The sequence below is a fragment of the Ambystoma mexicanum genome, chromosome 7p (genome assembly GCF_040938575.1).
Source record: "Ambystoma mexicanum isolate Mex_15411 chromosome 7p, UKY_AmexF1_1, whole genome shotgun sequence".
In the NCBI taxonomy this organism is placed as follows: domain Eukaryota; kingdom Metazoa; phylum Chordata; class Amphibia; order Caudata; family Ambystomatidae; genus Ambystoma; species Ambystoma mexicanum.
In genome coordinates this window covers 243,083,149-243,108,597 of record NC_090939.1, presented here as the reverse complement: position 1 = coordinate 243,108,597, position 25,449 = coordinate 243,083,149, and the positions used below count along the sequence as shown (strand labels likewise).

At 44.7% G+C, this 25,449-nt stretch overlaps 1 protein-coding gene across 3 annotated transcripts in view; it reads right to left on the bottom strand.

Moving 5' to 3' along the window:
• The window catches only part of KCNE1 (potassium voltage-gated channel subfamily E regulatory subunit 1), a 303,471-nt gene that overhangs the window by 167,559 nt on the left and 110,463 nt on the right, over window positions 1-25,449 (bottom strand). The window contains exon 1 of one of the 3 annotated variants that reach the window (XM_069636154.1): window positions 24,587-25,315. The exons of 1 other annotated variant lie outside the window; for it this stretch is intronic. The gene's annotated coding sequence lies outside the window, so the exon portion shown is untranslated. Of the gene's footprint in view, window positions 1-19,864; window positions 19,941-24,586; window positions 25,316-25,449 lie in introns of those variants that run through there. One more of the 3 variants, XM_069636151.1, reaches the window with a different exon arrangement.

Here is a 25,449-nt window from a genome sequence, read left to right as displayed (position 1 = left end):
GGGGAAATCTGCTGGGACTGTCCAAACATTTCAAAATCTGCAGGTGATTTCTAAAATATGCAGGAAATTCTGAAAGTAATTGTAATTGGTTATTTATAACGCGCTTAATACCCAGAGGTTTCTAAGCGCGGATGCGGGGATCGAACCCGTGTTGCTCCGCGTCATCTTGCTTCCAAGGCGAGCACGTTGCCCCTGAGCTATCCTCCCGAAGTCTGCGATCATAAGAAATCTGCATTTTGTGGACCAGAGACCTGTACTGTCTGTGCCCATTATTTCCTTCTTTATATAGCACTATGTTGATTGATAAGTTATTTATAACGCACCTATACACAAGTGTTTCAAGTCGCATATATATGTTCCTCCATATCTAGTACACACATAAAGCTCTATATATAATTCTTGAACATCGTCTGCATATTTAGGAGTGACCATGCTCCCAGCCATCCTCACTCTAGCCCTCATTATGAGTTGGCTGGTCCGAAAACAATCTGTGGTCATTCTTATGTTCCCAAAAAGTGTTTTTGCTTTTATGCAAAGCTGCCAGGGACTCTGACCCGTCCCCTTTGTTTTAGGGGTATTTCAAAAGAGTACAACAGGAGTGTACCAGAATGCCCTTCCAGGAATGGTGACATATCACAAAATATTCCAAATGCTTATTGTAGGTTTTCGTAACGGGCTTAGCGCCACAAGACAACTTTAACTCTTATGACTACAATATACACTGGAAGGTATCATTACAAATGAACATTGTAACATTTTAAAAAGAGATACTTTACAACGTTGACACAATGAAATAAATAATTTTCTGTTTTTGTATTTTTTAATAGCTTCTTTTGCAAAAATCCTTCACCCTTCAAACTATCTGTTTTTTTTCCTGTAGTTCAGCTGCTTTCAGCAACGGCCAGGATGCTTCTAGAAAGCAGACACCTGACATCAGGACTCTTGACCACATAGAAAGAGACAGAGGACTTAAAGAAAGCGAGTGAGAGCACTAGATCTGCGTGTGATACGACAGACACAGCCCGTGAACAAAACATGACTATTTAACCCTTGGAATATCCTACACTCGGGTGCTATTCATTCATACCATACTTTAGAAAAAATCTAAAGCTTCTTTAGAGCAACAGTTTCGCACCCCCTCCTTGTTGCGTAGACCTTTTTAGGCTACTGCGAAAATAACATGCAGCTCAGCTGTCTTTCAGGAAAATAGTAGTGCTTCTTGTAGTGTCTAGCACCTGCTAATACAAGCACAGGTTTCAGCCACTGTTGGTCTGGCCCTACAGCTCCATTTCTATGTCTGAGTGGACCCTTGGCGCTATACCAGGTGGTTTACCTAGTGGGAATTTCTCCATGTCCTTCAAGGAAGCCCACAGACACCTATTTAATAATCTAATTGGTCATTTTGGAAGGTGAGCAGTGCCCCAAGTGCTGGCTCACATATGGAAAACTGTAAGGACAACACATTGCGGTTGATTTAAGAGAGGAGTCTATGGCAAATATGCCAGATCAGCCAAAAAGTGCTGCACCTTTTTCTCTACAGCATCGTGTCCAGAGCTGTAAGAAGGCATCAGGGCAGGCGGGTTGCCACTAGATGCCTTAATTAAATGATTACACAACAGGCAAGGAATACCCAGCTGTGCACCTACTTGAATAATCTCCAATGTCATGTCTGCTATTTCCCAGGTAATTGACACAAATGCAGTGTTTTTTCACTTTTAGTTTGTTTAACTGTCCAAGAACAGACTCTACCCCCTGATGATACATGTCCTAGGAATGGGGGTTACCTGGGACCACGTGACTCTCTGGGCCTTAGTAGTATAAATGGGGTGGTGGATTAAATGGAAGAGTAAAAGTGAGGCATAATGCTTTTATGCTTATATGTAACATTATGCCCGATTTTGAAACAGTGGCGAGACAGATGAAATCTTCTCTGTTTTCTCAAAGTGTTTCGTTTTACTCCTGCACAACATTTTCCTGCAGGTGCAGAACTAATGGCTTCCTATGGAATCCGCCTGATTTTGGAACTGCTAAAATCCAGGCGGATTGCATATGAATTGCGGCGTGTCAGAAGGAGGACACCGACTCTTCTTAGACGTTTACTAATGTGTTTTATAACAGAGAAAAACATCTATCTTTCCCTAATTCTATGGGTTGTTCCCTACCTAACAAAACTAACTAAGGTGCTTGTCAGTCGTCAGTGAAATGTCTTTAAAGAAACTGTCCACTGTCCCAAACTAATCCTAACTGACCCTGCCACTATTGATAACTAAAGGTCAAGAGAATGACTCCCTTCTCCTGGGTTACTGGTTCTCGCAATTTGTTTCCAGTAACTAATCTTCAAATAGTTCCTTGTGACCTCTTTAATTAGTTCACACAGTTATTTTAGTACTTTACGCTCTGCTTGTCCATCTCAATATTTAAGTCTCCTGGCTTGATACTGATATCTCTCCTCTTATAAGTATCAGATCTTGGGTGATTATCTTTTTCTTTGCTTCGATTTCCAGTGTGGGTACATCCCTTTTCCAACGGTAAGGGTATCCAACCTTTCTGTGATGTTCTGTTGCTTTCTTTACTGTGATTATATCCCACTTGATTACTCTCAGAGGATTTTGTTCTCACTACTGACTTTTTATTATCTTGGCTGTGACGAATATGAGTACTCCGATAATGATAATTTGCCTTTCTCTTATTCTCCAGGGTATCTCATGATTATCTTGACTGTGACGAATATGAGTACTCTGATAATGATAATTTCCCCTTCTCTTATCTCCAGGGTATCTTATGATTATCTTGACTGTGACGAATATGAGTACTCCGATAATGATAATTTGCCTTTCTCTTATTCTCCAGGGTATCTCATGATTATCTTGACTGTGACGAATATGAGTACTCTGATAATGATAATTTCCCTTTCTCTTATCTCCAGGGTATCTTATGATTATCTTGACTGTGACGAATATGAGTACTCCGATAATGATAATTTGCCTTTCTCTTATTCTCAGGGTATCTCATGATTATCTTGACTGTGACGTATATGAGTACTCTGATAATGATAATTTCCCTTTCTCTTATCTCCAGGGTATCTTATGATTATCTTGACTGTGACGAATATGAGTACTCCGATAATGATAATTTGCCTTTCTCTTATTCTCCAGGGTATCTGATGATTATCTTGACTGTGACAAATATGAGTACTCTGATAATGATAATTTCCCTTTCTCTTATCTCCAGGGTATCTTATGATTATCTTGGCTGTGACGAATATGAGTACTCCGATAATGATAATTTGCCTTTCTCTTATTCTCCAGGGTATCTCATGATTATCTTGACTGTGACGAATACGAGTACTCTGATAATGATAATTTCCCTTTCTCTTATATCCAGGGTATCTTATGATTATCTTGACTTGTTTGAAACAGAATGCTTTTATTGTGATTTTTAATAACTCATCTTACGGTGGATTTTCCTTGTATTGATTGGTCCGAGTATGAATGTTCTTATTTTGAGGTTCATTCACTTCTCTTCTCAATATTATGCTTTCATTATAGTAACTGGGACGTGTATGAAGTTCAAACAATGATCGTCACTCGATTATCGTCTTCTCACCAGTAGGTTTTCATTATATTGACTGGGACAAGTATGAGCGTTCATATAATGATTCACCATCTCCTCCCTGGGCCTCCCGCTTTCCCAGTTTCCTGTTTGTCTCGGGGATAAAGTCTCTGGTCGTTCGGGCTTCTCATTCACTTCTCTATCTCGTCCTGTCTAATGGGTGCTCAGTATCTCTGTGCGTGCGCTTTGTGGTCTTGTCCACTTATCGGTGTCGGCGTGCTTGACATGAACTCTGGTGTACCACTGTTTCGTTGTGACCACACCACCACTTATGGCTTCGCTTTCTCTCCACTTCTGGAGGATGCTGCACGTCCATTTCCTTGATCTCTCTCCACTTCTCAGGACGCTGCGCATCTGCGGTTCGATTCCGGCTTCACAGGCTGTTTGAAACTCCAGGGCTCCTGGGCTTTCCGGAGTTCCCAGTCTCCTCCCCTCACAGTGGTGATGTCCCTGTGGGCCTTCCTCCGCGTAGCTTTTCTCTCCTTCCTTTTCTCTAGCGCGGCTTCTTGAAGCCCTTCTTTGTTATTCATCATTTTCGTCTCAGTATTCAAAAGTCTTTCCTTTAAAGGAATATTTACAACTTCAGTTTTACAATAACACATATTGTAGGGACTTCCTCACAGGAACAGGAGTTCTTGTCCCCACAGGGGGAGTATCTCCCAATGAGGTCCTGCTTGTCTCTACCCCTGGGGAGGGTATTATGAAGCAGGCTCACCTCCCTAGCCTCACAAGGGGGGGGGGGGTGCTCCTCCTTGGAGAGAAGTGACGAATTCCTGTGATTCGTCACAGAATCAATTGTAAACACTGCCTGGAATCCATACTTGGCCATTTGTGGACAGTGTTTGAGAGGAAAATAAAAGAGTACAAGAGAGGTTGCCTTGCTTTAATCTTTCCATTTCTTCTCTGCCTTGTGAATTTTCCAAATTGTGTATGGGCAACCCCCCAGCATGTAAGTGCCCACGTTGGTGATCCCCTGCCTGCAATTTACATTCATTACAAAACAAGGCCATCCTTGTCCCCCCATGCCCCACTCATTATGAACACTTTTACACCTCCCGATAATTTAATTTCCTAGATTGATTACAGATATGGATATGATTGTGTTTGGAAGTGAAGCTGACCTTCCTGTTCTGTGACCCACCACAACCTGAAGGCAGGGAGGGTCCTGATGCCCAGGTGAACATCTGCAGTGAACTGGACAGTGATGGGGTTGCCTGGAGGGAAATAGACCAGAGACAAAGCCAAGGCACAGATATATGCACCTCATCACGTGTTGGGTGGTAGCCCTTAGATGCGCTAGTAATGTTATTATCACTACATTTAAGGTTTGTCCCAATCACCGAGTTGGGCGGTAAATTGGAGTTTTACCTAAAATTCTCCTCTTTCACGCACGCTTTCGGCGCTATTAGCGGATTAGGGGATATACTTCCTTTCCTGCTACTTGTGATCTGGCGCTAATAGCGCTGGACTGAGCAGCAGTAATGCTATTTGCGTTGGTGGTATTTTACCGTAACACATGAATATTGTATGTTTCTGCATTCAGTGCCTTGCGGTGGGACAACCACTGTAGGAATGGGCAAGGATCCGGATGGGGTTGGTACAGGGATGCGAGTTGTCCGTTTCATGGCAACTTAGTGGGTTTTAAGTTGTGTTTTAAATATTTTACGTGGTGGGCTGGCTTTAGTAATGGGGGGGGGCATTCCAGTGTAGGGGGGAATAGCGAGAAGGAGGTGAATCAGGAGGACGAGCGAGACGAAGAGGGACAGAGAGGTTGAGGAGGACGGAGGATTGTAGAGTAAAGGGGTGTAAATACTAAAGGCCTAAGCCACCCCACTGTTGTATTCCGTTTATTTTTAAAATAGCACTACATGCACACACCCAGATGCTTCTAAGTGCTGTAACCATTGATTTTTTTTTAAATCACACAATTGAATGGTCATTTTTTCTGACCCTTACAATAGTGAAGAGCAGAAAGACCATGCTGCTACTCAAAATTGTGACGGCAGGTCGTGCACAAATATCCGAGGCAAATGCTTAACTTGCTGAGCTATTTCACCAGAATTGGCATTAGATATTCAGAATTCAGACCAATAGCTGATGGAGTGGCATACCTGGTATACGCCTGATCTAATCATGTCCTCTTATTCCCACCCTTTGTTATGCAATATTCTTGTGGCTGCCTTTAACAGTCTTCTGAAACTAGCATAGCTACATATTTGTGTGCACTCTAGAGCTGTCTTTGACTCCTGCTTTTGCCCTTCTATTGCAATTGCTCTGGCTAGTGTTAAGTGTGAATTACAGCACTAAACTGGGTTTCCATTTCCAAATTCCTAATTTGACATCTGTTTTTGAAAGTATGGTTCATAAACACTAAAAGTATCTTTGAAATGTCCAATTTGCATCTAAAAAATCTTATCAGAAAATATATCAGTGGAAATATGCCTGCTATGAGTTGATAGAAATAATCTTAAATAACAGGAAGTGCTTAAGCAAATGAGTGCTTGTATTCCCGTTGCTAATATGAAGTCTGCAGCACGTGCCTTTTCCATAGTACTGTTGGCAGACAAGGGGCCTCATTCTGACCCTGCTGGTCCGGAAACAAGGGTGCCGGTAAGCTTACTAGCACCGTTGTTTCCGGGCCGGCATATTACAGGTCTGTCTGTCGGAGCCCCTGTACCCGACAGGTCTGACCCTGCCGGGCACAGCGGCCACGGTAGGCAGACCCATCACGGAAGCACCAGCACCGTTGACAACAATGCCAGTGTTTCCATATACCCATTCCTATGGGACTCCATGGGAATGGGGAACAACATTTTACCGGCACCTAGCTCCCACTCCCTAGTCCACAGTAGCACCAGCAAGGTTACCGCCGGACTCGTAATGAGGCAAGGACTTTTTGATGGCATGTGTTGGATCTTGGCTACCATCCTGGCATGGGTAAATTAGTACTTTGGGAGAACAAAGCTCTGAAGACACTGCCCTGGTTATTCAACAAGATAGCTTCTATTTTAATTTCATGTTTTTGAATAGGTTTATTAAAAAAAGAGAGTGCAAAGACAGAAACAATGACCAATTAGGCCTTGCCCCTTTAAGCTTCCTGGATCCATGCACTGAGGCCACCTTTCAATCCACTTTCAATCTATTGCGCGTCTCCGATCCACTAGATCCACAAGTGCAAACAAGAAAACACACACTTTTTCACCAATAATAAGACACGGTTGATAGCAAACACAACTACAGTCACAAAATTCATTTTGGTCCCTATCAGTATTTGTTTGCAGTTAAGTCACACTCGAGGTACCAGAAAGACTTCTTGCTGCTTTTTGGTTTGGCGTGCACCATTGAATCCCGAGTCTGAGAGGGCTAGACAAATTGCGTGCGACTCCAGGCAGTGCATGCTGTTGATGACGTGTCAAAAGTTACACCTACTTCTGGAAGAAATTATCGGCAACCACTAATGGTATGTAGTGCATAACAGAACATGCTACACCCATGAAGCACAGAAGAGAAAATCTTGGAAGCTTTCATTAATGATGTCCATTGCCATCATGAGCTTAACATTCGTTCAGACATGTCACCAAGCATTTTGATGCAGCTGTGTCTCATCACAGGCGTTTCCATGGAAGTGAATTCTAGGTGCCCCCCTACGGTGTCACTAGCATTGGGGCAGCCAGGGGTGCCAGGTTGGCCCTGCAAACAGCAAGGCTTCTCACACTGGGAGGGAAGGTAGAACATCAGATGTGCACTCTGTCTGTGCTTTGCCAGTGGTTACGATTAGTTCTAAACCTTTCTTCCATAACCTTTTGGTTTCAGTATGTCTCCCTAAGCAGAGGAGGGTATGTCTACAAGTGGGTGCCTTCCTCTCTGAGTCATACAGAACCAAGCTGCAACTCACTAATGAGACCCAACAAGGTTGAAACATGTCAGGGGTTCCAGCACAGAGGAGGCAAATACAGGAATACCTGGAAGAAAACCGCATCTTAGGAAAAAGGCAATCGGGATTCTGCCCGGGGCATGGGACTGAATCAGCCCTATTAGACCTCAAAATCCAACTAAATGACATCATGGACAAAGGCAAACCTGCACTCCTGCTCCTGCTAGACTTAGCTGCCGCCTTTGACCTGGTCAATCACGATATTTTAGGCACGCAACTCAAAAATGAAGCCCACTTCTCGCCAGAAGCCATCTCTTGGGTCAAATCATTCCTCGAGGGACGACTTATGAAAGTCTTTTCAGACTCTGCAGGCGCTACCCCACCACCATCTTCTGTGGCGTCCCACAAGGGTCCTGCACTGCACCCACCCTATACAACCTCTTCACCCTCCCACTGTTCAATGACTTCGACCGTCGTCACATAGCATACACCAATTATGCTGACGACACGCAAGTCCTGCTCCCTCTCGCAGGGGTCTATGAACAAGACGCAGCAGCATTAACCAAGATCTATACAGCCATCCAAACCTGGATGGCAGCCAACGGCCTCTGCCTAAACAGGGACAAAACAGAGATACTAGTTGGCACCAAAGAAACACTAAACAAACTCCCACCGCAGTACAAATCCTTTAACATAGATAACTCCACCATCACAGTCTCCACTGCAGTCAAAACGCTAGGAGTATACCTTGACTCCACTCTCTCCATGACACGGCAAGTCAATGCCATAGCCTCCTCTGCCGCACTCACCACGAAGATAATCAACGCCGTTAAACCCTTCCTATCCACCAAAAACTGCTTGGCCGTAGCTAGAGCCACAGTAGGTACCAAATTGGACTATTGCAATGCTCTCTTCCTGGGCACGTCTGCACAAAACGTAAAAAAAAAAAAAGTCACACAAAACAATGCCCTAAGAGCAGCCCTAAGCATCCCTAAAAGGGAGCACATCTCCCAAGCCAGGAAAGAAGCCCACTGGCTACCAATAAAAGAACGGATACTATTTAAATCCATGGCCATCACCCACAGATGCCTTTCAGCCAAAGCTCCGCCCTATGTTTCTGAAGGAATCACCCTTAACACATCCACTAGACCCACAAGGTCACACATGACCAACCAGACCTACGTACCCACATTCAAAAGAAGCAAAGCCGGGGGGTCTAGCTTCCAACACCTAGCACCCAAAAACTGGAAAGCACTCCCCACAGCGCTTAGGAACGAAAACTCTTACCATGTCTTCCGCAGACTACTCAAAACCACGCTGTTTAACTAACTCCACCCCACCTTCCTAACTGTTTTTTCACAACTGTATGTAAATAAGCACAACTGTATATAAACATGCACATATGTTCAGCACTGTATCTATATCTATACCATGTTTGCCTGTAACAAGTAAGAATGCTTTCAGCGCCACGATGCCCCTGGGCAGATGTGCGCTATACAAATCCAAATAAATAAAAAATAAAAATGGTCCTACAGGGTTGTCCAGCTCCAGGGCTCGAGGGCCAGACACATGTCTGTTTTTCAGGATAACACTCTTTAATATTCATGAGCTAAATTTGCATATGATTATTCTAAATGTATGCACATTTCTTTTCATGATATTAATGAGGGATAGCCTGAAAACCTGTCAAGTACCCGGCCCTCGAGGCATGGAGTTGGGCATCCCTGGAGCAATTCAGCTGGACTGTTCCAATTGGTTGTAGGACTAAGATGGATTTACATACGACTCTTCTGTAATGGGCAGGGAAGATACCTCAAGGGCAACATGCTTGTCTTGGAAACAAGAAAACACTGAGCTTGGGTTCAATACCAAGTATGTCACTCAGGGGCTGGACTAGCACATAACGCGATATGTCAAGGAATCTTGCCCAGAGCAATGACATGGGCTAAGATGAATTCAAAGCCTTGAATTCATCACTTTTGAAGCCTTGGACTGTCGAAAGCACATTATTTGCCTTCGACTGTCACCATGACTTTTGTAGGGACCAGGACACCAGTCTTATTCCCAATTGTATGCTGTGTTTTCTGATTTTCCCTATTTCTGAAACTTTCCACCATTGCTTTGTGCTTGGGTTTAGGCACAGCAACACATGTATTGGATGATTTCGCTACTACAGTGTTTCCCGAGGTGCACCAGCATTCAGGAAGCTCCAGAAGCTTTCTATATGCCTGATGCTAGTCCATATAAAGATCGAGAAAAGTCCCTGCAGTCTCACAGAGATTGCTGGTTCTTGTAAGAATACACAGTAGTTTCCTTCCTGTAGAGCACTCATCCAATCACCTCTTGTCCCTAACTCCCCCTACCAGTCGCAAACTTGAAATAAAAGGTTTGTACTTATAATGAATAATCTTTGTTGGCAGATTGAGACATTTTTAGTTCAGGCTATTAGATGTCTCTTGCCTATAAGCCGAAATTATTGCATTGCAGTACAGATAGGGAGAAATGGCATATGAGGAGGAACGCACAGCTTCTAGGTGTTGGGTTGTTTTCCCACCCATTGACTACCCATGACCATATTAATCCCTATGGCCATTCCCACCCAGTTGCTGTCTCTCCCCACCCAAAAGACCTCCAATTGGGAACTCTTTGAGCTTGCTTTAATCAAGCCTTCCCATCAAACGTTGCACTCACAAAGTGACTGCCAGTGTTTTTGCAAAGTAGTGTTCTGAGAGTTAATGATATGATATGATTGTTTATTTATATACGCCTATACACAATGTGTTTCAAAGCGCTTCAAGGCAAGGGTGGGAACAAGGGAAAATACGACGACATTCTTACAGGTCATGAACAGTAAGGATGTGAAATAAACTATCGTACTCGGCCTGACGACATTTCAGATCGAGCAAGAGCTAAGACATAGATAAGGAAGGGAGGGGGAGAGTGGGAAGGAAATGGAAACAGACAGGCGACTACCATACTAGGCCCGACGACATTTCTGGTAGAGCCAGAGAAAAACAAAAGGTGAGGGAGTGGGGTCCAGAAAAGGAGAGGAGGAATAAAACAAGCGACTACCATACCAGGCCTGACGACATTTCTAGTAGAGCTGGAGAAAACAAAATGTGAGGGAGAGGGGTGCAGAAAGGGAGGGGAGGAACAAAACAAGCGACTATCGTACTAGGCCTGACGACATTTCAGATAGTAATGGAGGGGGGAAACAAGTAAGGGGAGGGGTGAATAAGTGAAGGTGAGAATTCATGACTTAATTAAAATGTCAGAAAAAAGGAAAGTGTCCACGGTCTGTGGATCACTCTCGTCCCCTGCACACTCGAGGGATTGTACAAAGACAAACAATTGTTTGAGTAAAGTTCAGTCAAAGGTTAATAACAAGGTACTTTATCCTTCTGCATTAGATGATATATTTTCAAACAAATATTTTTTTACGATACAGTATTGTTTACATCGTCCAGGTATCTAAATTATAGAGTGACTCACTTAATTATGGAATGGATTCTTACTGAAACCTTTACTAGGTCAACTCAAAAATATAAGTAGGTTTGAAACATTCGTTTTAATATGATTCAAATATAATGGAGCAAAAGGAACATACCAACTGATAGAACAGAGTTACAATATTACTTTCATATTGACACAATGAAAATCAGAGGTGAATAATCTTATTAAAAACTCAACGCATTTCGGAAATACAATTTTCTTCATCAGGAGTGGTTATTTGTGGATATATTCAACACTTTCAGTGTTCCAAATTTCTGATATCTGCAGGTAATAAGACAAATAATATTTATCTTAAGTTATACTTGAGAGACTGGTGTTTTTACAGTTCTTCAATAAATTAAATTGACTAAAATGACAATACCTGGCATAGGTGCCCCAATGTGGTTCTCCTTGTGGATATTAATCCAATTTCTTACCCGGATTGATTACCTGTGAATATCCCAACAGTTCGTAAGTAACTGTACTATTGGTTTTCAATGAATAAAGAAGGGCGTCACAAGAGGTTAAAGGGCCTACCACTACAAGAGAAGTTGGTTCATGCGTGGACGTTGATGAGTTGTTTATCAATGTTCATAGTTCTTGCACCAATTAGCAAGTGTGCCAAGACTGGGGTCTTAATCCCTTGCCTTGTGACTGTAATAAAAGTAAGGTATAACTTAACATCACGTGCCATGTCGTGATTGCACAATTGGTAAGTATTGAACTTTAAAGTAAGCTTACCTCCCAACGGAAAGCTTATGACATGTGTGCTGAAAGTCTCAGGGTCTCAGGTCATAACCACCACGAGTGGTCCATGGTTTTATGTTGCTTTCTTGCCTTACCTGTGGAGACTTCTGAATGCAAGCAAGGAAGAGGTAAGGCGTGTCTCGCCAAGAAGCCACCCAGTCACCTGTAGTTGATACCGGGGGGGGGATTGGCTGCCCCAAGAGTGCAGGTCAAACAATGGAGGAAACCCAAGGACTGGGAGAAAAACCTCCAGAGAAGAGTGGTCATTGAAACTTGCAGGGTGATGTCCAGCAATAGAATTCCCACAAAGCAGAATGGGATCAAACAGAAGTAGCGACTAGAGATTGCCAGGAAAAACGATAAGACAAAACAGCACAGGCCAGCAAGAACAATCAGAGAAGGTCTGAACAGAATGGACTGAGACAAAGAGGATCCAGTAGGCAGCAAAGTGGTAAGGCAGGCCTTTAGGAAGAAACACAGAATGGATAAGGAAAAAGCAGTCCAGGATAAGGGACCACCAGCAGGAAAGGAAAAACTAGCGTCCATGTAACAAAAGAAGAGCAGTTGCGACGCACTACTTTCCTGGGAAGGGATCCTTATGAAGCAGAGAGCTTCGGTACGGGTGTTTGATGGTGATCACTATCTTGACATCGTGAGGCTAGGACGCTGACATGCGATGGACGTAATCAACATCTTGCAAGGGTCAATCTGGTTTTCCATTGATGCCGTAGCGTCGTGGACAGGGAGAGTCTTCAACCCCAGGGGCGGCTGTGAGTGATTCTGACACGGAAAGGTCAGTGAATTGGACTGCATACTGGCAATCGGAGTACTAAGATTGTCAACATGATATTGACTCCTCTAATCTCACTGCTCATCAAGTTGAGCTTGAACCATAGGTTTGTCTAGCTTTGCCTGTGCTAGCTCTCAAATAGAGGGAGGTATTCTCCACGTTAGTGAGCAGTTAAAGATGTCCAAGTTCAATTGTCCTAATGTGCATGTGATGTGCATGCATAATGGAGGAGACTGAATTAACGGATCTATGCGATCACTGCACATTTTTTACTGCGCATCACCAATTTTTTTACCCCATTTCATCGCAAATATATGCGGGGGAGACCCCCTGCAGCTCCTCGCACATACCCCCCACATTATCAACGTTACACACCCCACGCATATATTTATTTATTTATTTAAAATTCTTGTAAAGCGCTTAACGCCTGCAGGCCTCAGAGCGCTGCACAAAAAACAAACTTACAACAACGTAAACAGAACTAAAATACATAAAAGCAGCAGAAAACAACAACGGGAAATGTATTGAATAGGGGTAAAGGGGACTGAGACTCACACTATGAGTCTTAAATTTGAGGATCCCATTGGCAAATATTTACACTGACTTAAAAACCCAGAAGGTCACTAGTCCCACAGCCTACCACAACACAATCCCTGTTCTTCAAGGAACACCATTCATCAATTTTTACTCAGCATAAAAACTTCAGGTCAGAGCTTCCAACTACACCAGGGCCCGTTCTTAGGCGAAGCCATGCCAGGACTTTATTTCGTAAGGCTTCACTTGGTTCTCTCTCACAGGGTACATCAACATTAGTAATAATAAAGTTCCTATGGTCAGTGACCAGGTCTCTGATTAAGCCATCCTTAGGGGTGGGCATATGGGACTTTCTTGAACGTAAACTCCGTAGGTTAGCTGGTTTGAGAACAATATACGCAGCCCTGGGCATGCCACCCAGGCACGACTTTGCTATTGTGATTGGAGGTGGAGAAACTGTGTTGGCAGGTAGTGTGGGATCAATTAAAGGGGTGCCAGTCAAAGCAAAAACGTTCGAAGCACAAGCAGACTTCACTGACAGCGTTTCAGAACAGTTCAAGCATCTGGACCGACCCACTGCAACGTGTCCCTGCTTATCCAAATTCTCAGGAGACGGAACAGTTTGGCAGAAACTATCCACTTTGTTAGAGACCACCTTTACTACTAGAGATGCCTGGGGATCGGGCAGACAGAGTTTCCCAGATTTAAACAAGTTATGACTTTTAGCAAATTTCAGTACATGATCCATCCAAACCATAAAGTCATCAGGATTGTTCAAATTGTTAAAATCAAAAGAAATGTATAGGCGGGGTCCCAACATTTCTTTTTTTCCCTCTGCTCACGCCTACAGCCCGAACCGCTGGACGGATTTCACCAAATTTTCATCAGGAGCGGCAGCTTGGTCCTGAAAATGTACTTTCGTTAATTTGGTGTAATTCTGTCCAGTAGTTTTTTTTAAATGACCAAAATGTAAGGCAAAAAAATGTGTGATATCTATGTCTGGTCCGTGGACTCACTGCCCTGTTCGGTCCGCAGACTGGCCTCTGACTGGCTGTACTGTCCAAAGACTGGCCTCCGATTGGCCAGAAAAATTAGCTGACTTTTGTGTGGTCCGCGGACATCCAGACACGGCCGCTGATTGGATGGTGAGAAAACGTGAAATGCGTCGGTTTCCCTGAAATGCCCAACATCTTGGATTCGCTGACTTTTTTGGGGTTAGCGAACGGCGCGGCGAAAACATTAAAAAAAGCAGCATTTCACTTGTCAAACTCAACAAACAATCTCTGGGTATGTGGGGGGGATGAGGATTGGATATGGCCATAAGAAGCCAAAAAACGGGTTGTTTCACCCCCCCACCGAAGTCCGTGAACACTCCAGGTGTCCTGGGGCAGTCCTGTGGTGTTCGCGGACACTTCATATGTCCTAGGACATCTGTTAGGACATCTGTACCTACTTCTGTATTACAGGGTTGGGGAAAAGCAGTTTTTGGATGGCTTATAACTTTTGTGCCACTCGATGATACTGCATGTCACTTTGCAATTTTATTCTAGAATTAATCCTAAACAGTTTTGCAAAGTTTTGTGGGATTCTGTCAAGAGGGGGCAAAATTAGAGGGGGGGGCTCCCAAAATATTGTAAAGGCATATAAATGTGGTGTCATTTGACGAATTTGTACAACATTAGGCAAAATGATTTTGGATCTAGATATAAATGGTTTTCCAAAGGTTTTAGATGGCTTGTAACTTTGTTGCTATTTGACGAATGTGAACAAAAGTTTTGAGAAAGATTAGACCCAACTTTTAATATTTGTGTAAAGACTGAATGGATTTTGTCAAGTGGGGGCTGTTATGTGACTATTGTATGTACATACATTTTGATATGTTTTAAAAAATAAAACATGGGCAGATTTTGAGCAAACTCGTGAGGCGCTTTGGCAAGGACATTAAAGCATGGTTTTGCAAATGTGCCAGTGTTTTATTTTTTTGTGGAATAATGTAGGTACAAAAAATAGTCATATACCTTTGGTGACTGAGGTATTGCCTGTGGCTGTGGGCAGTAGCCAGATTGTCTGGGGCATGACATAAGGTCATGATGCAGACAATCTGGCTACTGGCCATTATCGCTAGGGACAAAATAAATGATGTTAAAGTGGCTATGTCTATCTGGGACCGACTATGTGGTAAAGTTATTCGAAGGTAGGATAGGATTAAAAGGGAAAAAAAGTGCTTGTGGTAATATGTTCATAGGGTTTTGCAGGCTGCCATGGCAAGGGAAGAGGAGCTGTGTACGGAGCCCCGCCTTCTCTTTCCATGTTGGCTGTCTTGGAAACGATTTTCCTTCCTATAGCGGGACGCCGCAGGGTACTAAAATCTATGTTTTAGCACCCTGGGTTCCCACTTTGGGAACCAGGGGTGCTAATGGCCTTTATCCCCCATTTCAGGGGCTGCAATGGACGATAATGGTCCGGAGCCCCCTTATTTATTTATAACAGCAATGCCCGCAGACATCAGGCTGTGTGGTTACAGTATTTGTTGAGGAAGATGAGGTGGAGGAAGACAGCTTACTACTGTCTGAGAAAGGATTAACCTTTTTGAGAGCATTGCGGTCATTGGGTTTAGTGTGGCAGCGCATGGAGGTGGTCCCGTAGGAGTACTGTCCAGGTAGTCTGAGATTAAGTACTCAGTGCATTTCACTTTGGTAGCTTTAGCCTTTGGTACACTCCCAACAGTAGCAAAGAACTGGCACACCCATGATTCTCTCTGGGTGCTAGAAGAAGGCACTTCCTCTACCTCATCTTCTTGGTCCTCTTCATTGTCTTTGAAAGTACTGTGCTTTTTTTGTTGTGAAGGTCCTCCAGCTGGAGGTGGTGGTGGCTCTTGGGGAGGATGGATGGCAATAACTAATGCCATTTTTAAGATAAATTGCAGTTTTGATCAAATTTTTCCAAGTATGTAATGTGTACTAGATTGGTAATGGATAATGAGTACGAAAAGGTGTAGGAGGTGTGCAAGGGAAATTTTGAAGTTGAAAGTTCCTAGATCAATAGAAAATGCAGTTCTGAACTTTCCGCAAAGGACAGATCTTATCGTGAAGTCCGGACGGGTTCTCGAACACGTCATGCCGCCCGCCAGCGTATGGTCATGTGGCACTGTCCGGAAGGTCCGCAATGAAGTCAGATGTTCGTAAATGTCTACGGATGCAAAAACTAGTTGAAATAATTGCAAAAAGTGTGTAGAAGTGTTAAAAATGATTCTAGAAAGTGGGAAATGGCAGAGTTTTAAGGTGACACTTTGTAAATTGGACACAAATATTGTTATATTTGGTAAGTATGATATTAGTAAGTTATAGGAAAATAGCATGCACTGGTAAAAACCCATGAAATTCACTGAAAAAAACATTGTTAAAGGGACATTATGGTTAAGTTGCACTAATAAAAACCTATGAAATTCAGTAAAAAAAAGTTGTTAGAAGGACGTTATGGTTACAAGTAAAATCGAAAAACCCCTGAAATGTGCAAGTTATGGTAAGCTAAAGCAACCATAACTCGTGCCACCACCGTGCACTGCTAAGTCTAACTCCCAGCACATCAAAGATGACATCACAAATATCATTGATACAATACAAAAACATACAACCCGTAGGCATTCATGCGCTGAGCAAGCTTTGCCACCCACGCAGCTTCTTCAGCACCTGCAGGCAGTCATAAGGCGTTTATTCGAGGAGTAAAGTGCCTGGTTTTAAATATAGCATTCATGAAGGAAGAGCCATTACAAATTAATATTTTTCACAGCTGGCAGCAAACTGAGATGGGCCAAAGTGAGGGAGATGTTTTTTCTTTGAGGCGGGTTTCTGGAAAGGCCATCTGCAGCGTTGTGAGGTTACTGGAGGCCGTTGACATATTTGGGGATTCCCAGGTGGAGACACTATGGGCCTCATCACCAGTTGGGCGGTATCCCAAATGGGATACTGCCCAACTTTATTTGCGTTAGCACCCACCCGTCTGGCAGCATTAACGGCAGATCACGGGTTGGGTGCTAACCGTTACTTCCCATTCCCCATTGGGTCCAATGGACCCAATGGGGAATTTTTGGTGCAATTACCATGCTGTAATACTACCGGCGATATTTGTGTGCCAATGCTTCTTTTGAACATGCATTTAGGGCAAGGAACAGATGTAAGGTCACACATATTGCTTATAAATCAAATGGATGAAGGCACACTTGCTTAAGACATTTTATATTGCACCGGGAAAAGGTTTACAGCTGACATTAGGCCATTAACTTTCACGAGAGCGCCAGGGGACCAGTCTGGTACTGATAGTGCGCGGTAAAAATATCCTGTAACATTAACAAGACTGCCCAGAAAGCTAGATGAGGGAGATCTTGGAATCTGCATTTGAGTAGGCAGGAGCAGGTAGTCGGTTGGAATGGCCATAGGAACTAGCAAAGCATGGAGCAGTGCATGAGTGTTTAAAAGGCCAGACAACGCCCACATGTATTGTGGCCCTCGTCAAATCACATCTCTTTCCCATCTTCAATTCCCATGACAGCAGCTTTGGCTTATTGCCAACACTTACAGCCTCATCCAATAGACACAACTAAAGCACAGCCTGAGGTAGAGAACCCTCCTTCTGGCAGGCTCTCCCTCTCATGAAATGGAGAGAATGTCCCAGCGTATTTCTGTATGCAACAAAGGGTGTTCAAAAAACTTCTGATGAAATAACAACTGGTACAAGCACAGTCTATTGAAATGTGGAGAATGTCCCAGCATATCTATGTCCGTAGACAAAAAAGGGTATTCTAAAACGGGTTATGGAGAAATAGCAGCTGGTACAATCACAGTGTGGCTCGATCTCCATCCTGCCCGTTCACCACTGACCTGAATTGCCCTAGCTCAGTGATGAACAGCAAGGAAAGACTTCCACCGCTCAGCTGAACGCCAGAGGGAAGACCTTTGCATGCCTGAAAGAAAGAGAAAGGAGCTCTGCCTTCCACAAATTCACGTGAGGAGTCGCTCAGAAGCACTCCCTCTGCCCCTTGAGGTTACAGAGAATAGAGTTGCGCCACCGCTTCACCCCTTAAAACATGGGACAACATGCACATGACACAAGACCTGACGCTGCTACCCAGTGTGGGCTGCTTTTTTTCTGAACGCTTCCCCACTACTTCAACAGGTCGACTTATTCGGATTCCCAGGAACCTTTCTTACCCCTGCCCAGCCCTGCCTGCATGCATAAATCTCACCAAATATTGGCGCAGATGCTGCCAGGCTGTTCATTAATCCAGGAGGACGAGTTTCGGGTGATAACAGGTTTTGGATAGCTAATCCCTCAGGAAACCCCAGATAATAAATAATGGTGATAGCAGCAATGTATCTGTATGGTCTACATGTGACCCGAGATAACTGCCCCTCTGTCCCAACAGACCCCATCTTAAAGTGAAAAGCTTGTGTTAGCCGCATAGCTGCATTTACATTCATTCGTTTCCACAAAATACACTCAAGCTCCAACCCCTGTCTCACCAATTTGATTCACACATGCCACATCTGGATGTATTCCCAATCAAACAGAACATAATTCATTGTTTTTAAAGCATCCTTCCTGTGTTCGTTATCTTGTATATTTCAAGTTTTGACATAAATAGCACGCTTGGTTGTGCCTCTAGCTCTCCCCAAACACAACATATGTAATTTTGTATCCAAGTTGAATGCCCTGTAACAACGCCACGATGCCTCAGGGCCAATGCGCGCTTTATAAATTCAAATAAATAAATGCTTGGTTGAGCCATCGCCGGTTCCAACACCCAGTGCACTTGGGTGCACTAGTAGATCGCCTCCACACAGAAGCCATGCCAGGCTACACCAGTGCGGCTCGACACACACACACACACACATGGTTGAATGAATAAGATTCCCCACAAACAATGCATTTGATTTAGCCAGACTTGCTCCCTACACACAATGTGCTTGGTTTAACAAGTCAATCTCGCCACATTCAATATGGTTGGTTGTGCATGTGGGTCTCCCCACACACATGTGCTTTGTTGATTTGTGCGTCACCTCATACACAGTGCGTTTGTTTGAGCCAGTGGAGCCACACACACACAATGCCTGGTTGCACAAGTTGGCCTCCCCAGGCCCAACACAACACACGTGTCTATGCCAACGGGGCTCTTCAAACACAACGAGCCTGGCCGTCATGCCTCCTACACCATGTGCTCGGTTGTGGCAGTGTGGATCCCCACATATAATGCACTTGGCTGCAGTCGGTGGGTTTTGCCACCCACCGTGCACGGGGATGTGACAGAAGGGCTCAACACATCCAGTGCACTTGGTTCCACTAGTGGGACTCCGCACACACCATGCACTTGGCTACATCCACGTGGATACAGTGCCACACACATTGACAACAAAACATTCTTTACACACAGCGAGGCCGCCAACAGCAGCAGAAAGGCGCTATACAAGACCGCGTACATTACATTACACTTGGCGAGCAATCCAGCCTAGCGTTGCTAGGCTTTTATTTGCAACTTTGTGGAGTTAACTGATGATTTATGAATGTACTTTTTAAATTATGTTTATTGTCCTGGTGCTGTATCCTTGTGGCCAGGCAAACAAACAAGCGTTTAAATGAAGGACTCGAAAAGAAAAGCTTTTCGTATCTGTTTTTTTAAGGAAAAATCTTCTCTAAATGTCTGTTGTGGGGGAAAAGGTCACATTTCCTGCGGTTCTACACTACATTCGCGTGATTACAGCCGGTGCGGGTGCATCAACATTCACTGTTAACAGGTGTAAAGGGAAATTGACAGAACTCACCAATGTCTTTATTGGAGTCTGGGACCTGCCGCCTCCGCCGGTGCTTGTGCGAGGATGCCGCCGTCCCCGTCGCTGCTATGTCTATCTGGGACCGACTATGTGGTAAAGTTATTCGAAGGTAGGATAGGTTTAAAAGGGAAAAAAAGTGCTTGTGGTAATATGTTCATAGGGTTTTGCAGGCTGCCATGGCAAGGGAAGAGGGGCTGTGTACGGAGCCCCGCCTTCTCTTTCCATGTTGGCTGTCTTGGAAAGGATTTTCCTTCCTATAGAGGGACGCCGCAGGGTGCTAAAATCTATCTTTTAGCACCCTGGGTTCCCACTTTGGGAACCAGGGGTGCTAATGGCCTTTATCCCCCATTTCAGGGGCTGCAATAGACGATAATGGTCCGTAGCCCTCCTTATTTATTTATAACAGCAATGCCCGCAGACATCAGGCTGTGTGGTTACAGTATTTGTTGAGGAAGATGAGGTGGAGGAAGACAGCTTACTACTTTCTGAGAAAGGATTAACCTTTTTGAGAGCATTGCGGTCATTGGGTTTAGTGTGGCAGCGCATGGAGGTGGTCCCGTAGGAGTACTGTCCAGGTAGTCTGAGACTAAGTACTCAGTGCATTTCACTTTGGCAGCTTTAGCCTTTGGTACACTCCCAACAGTAGTAAAGAACTACCACACCCATGATTCGATCTTGGTGCTAGAAGAAGGCACTTCCTCTACCTCATCTTCTTGGTCCTCTTCATTGTCTTTGAAAGTACTGTGCTTTTTTTGTTGTGAAGGTCCTCCAGCTGGAGGTGGTGGTGGCTCTTGGGGAGGATGGATGGCAATAACTAATGCCATTTTTAAGATAAATTGCAGTTTTGATAAAATTCTTCCAAGTATGTAATGTGTACTAGATTGGTAATGGATAATGAGTACGAAAAGGTGTAGGAGGTGTGCAAGGGAAATTTTGAAGTTGAAACTTCCTAGATCAGTAGAAAATGCAGTTCCGAACTGTCCGCAAAGGGCAGATCTTATCGTGAAGTCCGGACGGGTTCTCGAACACGTCATGCCGCCCGCCAGCGTATGGTCATGTGGCACTGTCCGGAAGGTCCGCAATGAAGTCAGATGTTCGTAAATGTCTACGGATGAAAAAACTAGTTGAAATAATTGCAAAAAGTGTGTAGAAGTGTTAAAAATGATTCTAGAAAGTGGGAAATGGCAGAGTTTTAAGGTGACACTTTGTAAATTGGACACAAATATTGTTATATTTGGTAAGTATGATATTAGTAAGTTATAGGAAAATAGCATGCACTGGTAAAAACCCATGAAATTCACTGAAAAAACGTTGTTAAAGGGACATTATGGTTAAGTTGCACTAATAAAAACCTATGAAATTCAGTAAAAAAAAGTTGTTAAAAGGACGTTATGGTTACAAGTAAAATCGAAAAACCCCTGAAATTTGCAAGTTATGGTAAGCTAAGCAACCATAACTCGTGCCACCACCGTGCACTGCTAAGACTAACTCCCAGCACATCAAAGATGACATCACAAATATCATTGATACAATACACATAAACATACAACCCGTAGGCATTCATGCGCTGAGCAAGCTTTGCCACCCACGCAGCTTCTTCAGCACCTGCAGGCAGTCATAAGGCGTTTATTCGAGGAGTAAAGTGCCTGGTTTTAAATATAGCATTCATGAAGGAAGAGCCATTACAAATTAATATTTTTCACAGCTGGCAGCAAACTGAGATGGGCCAAAGTGAGGGAGATGTTTTTTCTTTGAGGCGGGTTTGTGGACAGGCCATCTGCAGCGTTGTGAGGTTACTGGAGGCCGTTGAGGACATATTTGGGGATTCCCAGGTGGAGACACTATGGGCCTCATCACCAGTTGGGCAGTATCCCAAATGGGATACTGCCCAACTTTATTTGCGTTAGCACCCACCCGTCTGGCAGCATTAACGGCAGATCACGGGTTGGGTGCTAACCGTTACTTCCCATTCCCCATTGGGTCCACTGGACCCAATGGGGAATTTTTGGTGCAATTACCATGCTGTAATACTACCGGCGATATGTGTGTGCCAATGCTTCTTTTGAACATGCATTTAGGGCAAGGAACAGATGTAAGGTCACACATATTGCTTATAAATCAAATGGATGAAGGCACACTTGCTTAAGACATTTTATATTGCACCGGGAAAAGGTTTACAGCTGACATTAGGCCATTAACTTTCACGAGAGCGCCAGGGGACCAGTCTGGTACTGATAGTGCGCGGTACAAATATCCTGTAACATTAACAAGACTGCCCAGAAAGCTAGCTGAGGGAGATCTTGGAATCTGCATTTGAGTAGGCAGGAGCAGGTAGTCGGTTGGAATGGCCATAGGAACTAGCAAAGCATGGAGCAGTGCATGAGTGTTTAAAAGGCCAGACAACACCCACATGTATTGTGGCCCTCCTCAAATCACATCTCTTTCCCATCTTCAATTCCCATGACAGCAGCTTTGGCTTATTGCCAACACTTACAGCCTCATCCAATAGACACAACTAAAGCACAGCCTGAGGTAGAGAACCCTCCTTCTGGCAGGCTCTCCCTCTCATGAAATGGAGAGAATGTCCCAGCGTATTTCTGTATGCAACAAAGGGTGTTCAAAAGACTTCTGATGAAATAACAACTGGTACAAGCACAGTCTATTGAAATGTGGAGAATGTCCCAGCATATCTATGTCCGTAGACAAGAAAGGGTATTCTAAAACGGGTTATGGAGAAATAGCAGCTGGTACAATCACAGTGTGGCTCGATCTCCATCCTGCCCGTTCACCACCGACCTGAATTGCCCTGGCTCAGCAATGAACAGCAAGGAAAGACTTCCACCGCTCAGCTGAACGCCAGAGGGAAGACCTTTGCATGCCTGAAAGAAAGAGAAAGGAGCTCTGCCTTCCACAAATTCACGTGAGGAGTCGCTCAGAAGCACTCCCTCTGCCCCTTGAGGTTACAGAGAATAGAGTTGCGCCACCGCTTCACCCCTTAAAACATGGGACAACATGCACATGACACAAGACCTGACGCTGCTACCCAGTGTGGGCTGCTTTTTTTTCTGAACGCTTCCCCCCACTACTTCAACAGGTCGACTTATTCGGATTCCCAGGAGCCTTTCTTACCCCTGCCCAGCCCTGCCTGCATGCATAAATCTCACCAAATATTGGCGCAGATGCTGCCAGGCTGTTCATTAATCCAGGAGGACGAGTTTCAGGTGATAACAGGCTTTGGATGGCTAATCCCTCAGGAAACCCCAGATAATAAATAATGGTGATAGCAGCAATGTATCTATATGGTCTACATGTGACCCGAGATAACTGCCCCTCTGTCCCAACAGAGCCCGGCTTAAAGTGAAAAGCTTGTGCTAGCTGCATTTACATTCATTCGTTTCCACAAAATAAACTCAAGCTCCAACCCCTGTCTCACCAATTTGATTCACACATGCCACATCTGGATGTGTTCCCAATCAAACAGAACATAATTCATTGTTTTTAAAGCATCCTTCCTGTGTTCGTTATCTTGTATATTTCAAGTTTTGACATAAATAGCACGCTTGGTTGTGCCTCTAGCTCTCCCCAAACACAACATATGTAATTTTGTATCCAAGTTGAATGCCCTGTAACAACGCCACGATGCCCTAGGGCCAATGCGCGCTTTATAAATTCAAATAAATAAATGCTTGGTTGAGCCATCGCCGGTTCCAGCACCCAGTGCACTTGGGTGCACTAGTAGATCGCCCCCGCACAGAAGCCATGCCAGGCTACACCAGTGCGGCTCGACACACACACACACACGGTTGAATGAATAAGATTCCCCACAAACAATGCATTTGATTTAGCCAGACTTTCTCCCTACACACAATGTGCTTGGTTTAACAAGTCAATCTCGCCACATTCAATATGGCATGTGGGTCTCCCTCCACACATGCGCGTTGTGTCACACCATACACAGTACGTTTCTTTGAGCCAGTGGAGCCACACACACACACACACAATGCCTGGTTGCACAAGTTGGCCTCCCCAGGCCCAACACAACACGCGTGTCTATGCCAACGGGGCTCTTCAAACACAACGAGCCTGGCCGTCATGCCTCCTACACCATGTGCTCGGTTGTGGCAGTGTGGATCCCCACATATAATGCACTTGGCTGCAGTCGGTGGGTTTTGCCACCCACCGTGCACGGGGATGTGACAGAAGGGCTCAACACATCCAGTGCACTTGGTTTCACTAGTGGGACTCCGCACACACCATGCACTTGGCTACATCCACGTGGATACAGTGCCACACACATTGACAACAAAACATTCTTTACGCACAGCGAGGCCGCCAGCAGCAGCAGAAAGACGATATACAAGACCGCGTACAGTACATTACACTTAGCGAGCAATCCAGCCTAGCGTTGCTAGGCTTTTATTTGCAACTTTGTGGAGTTAACTGATGATTTATGAATGTACTTTTTAAATTATGTTTATTGTCCTGGTGCTGTATCCTTGTATCCAGGCAAACAAACAGGCGTTTCAATGAAGGCCTCGCAAAGAAATCCTTTTCGTATCTGTTTTTTTTAAGGAAAAATCTTCTCTAAATGTCTGTTGTGGGGGAAAAGGTCAAATTTCCTGCGATTCTACACTACATTCGCGTGATTACAGCCGGTGCGGGTGCATCAAAATTCACTTTTAACATGTGTAAAGGGAAATTGACAGAACTCACCAATGTCTTTATTGGAGTCTGGGACCTGCCGCCTCCGCCGGTGCTTGTGCAAGGATGCCGCCGTCCCCGTCGCTGCCTGCAGCCCGATGCCAATCACAGCCCAGCCTGGCCCTGCCCGAGAGGCTGGGCGGAGCTTCATTCACTTTCTACGAGTGCTGTATTCAGTCACAGGTCCTCCCTCTCCTTGCACTCAGTGATTACATGGGGCATCGTTCAGGCTGCGGTGGATCGCGCCCAATTGCCCCATATAGCGCTCAGTGACATCACCAGGAATCAAATTTGTGAGGTCACAAGCACTCCTGCGGAGAAGCTTTGGTGCACACCCACTGCACCCCCCCCCGCCCCCTCCCATCAGAATGTAGGCGTGAAACCATGAAGTCGTTAATGACCCATAATTGGCGTTCCGTGCACTACATTGTGATAGGGGGGTAGGGGGGCGGGGGGCTGAGTTTTCATTGTTGTGGGGGCGGCATTACGGCCCCGTGTGTGTGCCGTGTGGGCGGACAGTGCAGAGAATAGCCCGGGCAGGGGGCTTCCAAGGGGGGACCCGGGATTTCCCCAGCCCTACGCTAGCGCCACGAGACGAGGGTGTGGATATTGATCCATGGAGGCCATGCAGTGATGTGCCCCAGATGTGTGACTGCTGCTCCGTGCCTTCGCATCGGCTTTCCCTGAATGCCATGGACCAGCGGGCACGCGGTTCTAGGTGCCTCCGTGTCAGCCTTGTTCTGCTGTGTTCATCTCCCGCAGTGATGGCTTTAGGGTACCGTCACGTGCTCTTGCACAACGTGCACAGCGCCTGGTTCTGATTATTAACTTATTTCGAGCAACGCCGCCCAACGCTGACGGCCACAGGGTGAGCC